At 52.8% G+C, this 2,500-nt stretch overlaps 1 protein-coding gene across 12 annotated transcripts in view; it reads right to left on the reverse strand.

Annotated features, from left to right (window-relative positions):
* The window catches only part of ank1a (ankyrin 1, erythrocytic a), a 95,536-nt gene that overhangs the window by 55,372 nt on the left and 37,664 nt on the right, over nt 1-2,500 (reverse strand). Inside the window, exon 1 of one of the 12 annotated variants that reach the window (XM_030358448.1) lies at nt 1-15. This exon is cut by the window's left edge and continues 476 nt beyond it. The exons of the other annotated variants lie outside the window; for them this stretch is intronic. The gene's annotated coding sequence lies outside the window, so the exon portion shown is untranslated. Of the gene's footprint in view, nt 16-2,500 lie in introns of those variants that run through there. 12 annotated transcript variants of the gene reach the window in all.

A 2,500-nucleotide genomic window follows, 5' to 3' on the forward strand; every position in this document is an offset into this window, starting at 1 on the left:
CCGTAAAAATTCCAGTTTCCATCTCCTACTCTTCCTCCTCCGACCCCCTGCCCTCTCCACCTCTCCCAGTCTGGATCCTCTCCACCTCCGACCCCCTTCTCTTCTCCACCTCTCCCCATCTGGATCCTCTCTCCACCCCATAATATCTCCTTCCCTCCCCTTCCCCATGTCTGGAGCTGCTGCTGCCATCCCACTATCTGCTATCTGGTCCGACTGGACCCCTGCTCTGCTGTCCCATCTTCTCCACAGGCCCCCGCCTCCCCTCCCCTCCCCTGGGGGGCGGGGGGGGGGGGGGGGGGGGGGTCTCCTGTACGTTGGGGTGACAGCCGGTGCAGCGACCCCCCCCCCCTCACCACCCCTCCCTCCCTCCCTTCCGATTCTCCTGGAACGCAGAACGTAACTGTGGTGAATTTGTGTTGTGTTCCTGGGGAAGGGGGGGGGGGGGGGGGGGGGGGGGGGCTGGTTAAGCCTGTGAGGTTACTTACAGTGACAAAGCGTACAAGGCTTTGTGGGGGGGAGGGGGTGCGGGGGGGAGGGGGGCGGGGGCTGTGTTTGGGTAGAGAGTGTGTGCGCTCATGACAATGGGCCAGACAGTGCATGGGGATGGGGGGGTATTGGTGTGTGTGTTTGTGTGTGTGTGTGTGTGTGTGTGTATGAGTGAGAGGGGGGGGGGGACCTGAAAGGGCACTGCCTCTTCTAATAAAGAGTCTGTCATTCGCTGGTTGAAAAGCCCCCCCCCCCCCCCCCCCCTTCCCTCCTCTCTCCCTCCCTCTCCTGGCTGGATGCTGGGAAAGCATCGCCAGTGCCAAGACCACGGAGAGACCAGCACTGGTGTGGGACGGGGGGGAGGTAGAGCGTGACCTGGGCAGAGCTCCTCCTGACCCCCTTCTCCTGCTCCACTACCAGCAGACCTGGATGTCCGAGACAAGAGGAGATCAGAGCAACGCAGACATGACTAATTAGCTTGTGATCTTCCATGAAAGGGAGGTCAAAGGTCGGCCCCCAACTTCTGGACTGGTGGGCCGGGAGGAGGATGACGATAATAGGGGAGAGGGAGCCTGACCAGCAGCTCCTCAAAGAGATGTTTCATCAGGACAGGAGATCCAAGCCGAGGCAAAATGAATCTGTGACGACAATCAATACCGTTATTAATCTGACGAATAAATCAATGTTTTTGAAAGAAGATTTGAAGAAAAGTAAATTAGGTGTGCGTTAGTTCAAAGTGAAAGCTTCAACTAGAGGTGGAGGAAAGCATGTCGACTCAATCAGAGTTCAAGAAGTAATTGATCCATGGCATCCGAAACAGTGCATCCCAGCGTCCCCAGTACCCCAGCCTGTAGACAAACAAACCAGCCTGTTCCAGACTGGGTGGTGAGGAAAGAGAAAGTGAGAGAGTAGCATGTCGTGCCTCAGAGCACTAGCTCTGCTCCCGGGGTGAATCAGCCCCTGGGTGACACCTGGCCGTTTAGACAGGTCATTTAGACCTGAGGACCCGGTATAAGACTGACGTTAAAACAGGCACAGTTTAGTGGCAATTTCCAGCATGTTTCTGAACATAAATTCAATTGGTTTGGAGAAAATAACAAGCATGAATCCAGAACACAGAGACACTGACCCCTTGCCCGTTCCTCAAACCTTGAAATGTTCTTATGGAACAAATCCTGTTGGATTCATTCGTCTTCACTTGTTGTAGTGAAATGTTCTTGTTTAAGCATATAGAATATAAGAAACACCTAGAACCTCCAAATATAGGTGGGAGTGTGGAATTTATATGCATACATGAATATATATATATTATGTATATATATATATATATATCCTTTAGGTGTGTTTGACAGCTAAATATCAAAAGGGCTGGCTCCCAGTGATCAGTGAGCACAGCTCCAATACTGGCAGGCAGAGGCACTGCAGCACAGCACCCCTACTGACAGGCAGAGGAACTGCAGCACAGCGCCCCTATTGGCAGGCAGAGGAACTGCAGTACTGCAGTGCTCAGGGCTCAGCGGGGCTATGGGTGCTGCCAGGGAGATTACTGCAGCCCAGCGACTGCTCCATCCTACTCCCTGTCTGAGGACACAGTCCAGGTCTGCTGCACGCAAGGCAGACTTTGTTATTGATACGTATGAACTCACTAACGCGGCCAAACATAGTCCTGCATACAGGACAGGTTTGTGAAAATATGGAGATGGGAGGCAGAGGAAGGTGAGGGTCCCCATGTGTTTTGTAAACCGGTTGTATTCATGAATGAATAAACCCAGACACGTGGCTAACATCAAGCTGACATGAATCTGCTGGATCCCCTCATATCATGATACTGTGTGATTAAAAAAAAAGGGGGTGTCTGAAAACAAAATGAATCCAAGGATAGAAAAAAAGATGAAGAGGCAAAAAAAAGACTGAAGCAACTGTGGCACTGGGCGCCGGCCATTACTCAGCAGGCCGGGGTCGTCCGTCTTCACGGAGGAGGGGAATTAGAGCGGAGAAGAAGAGGCGGTGGGGT

This window comes from Gadus morhua, chromosome 6 (genome assembly GCF_902167405.1).
Source record: "Gadus morhua chromosome 6, gadMor3.0, whole genome shotgun sequence".
Lineage (NCBI taxonomy): Eukaryota > Metazoa > Chordata > Actinopteri > Gadiformes > Gadidae > Gadus > Gadus morhua.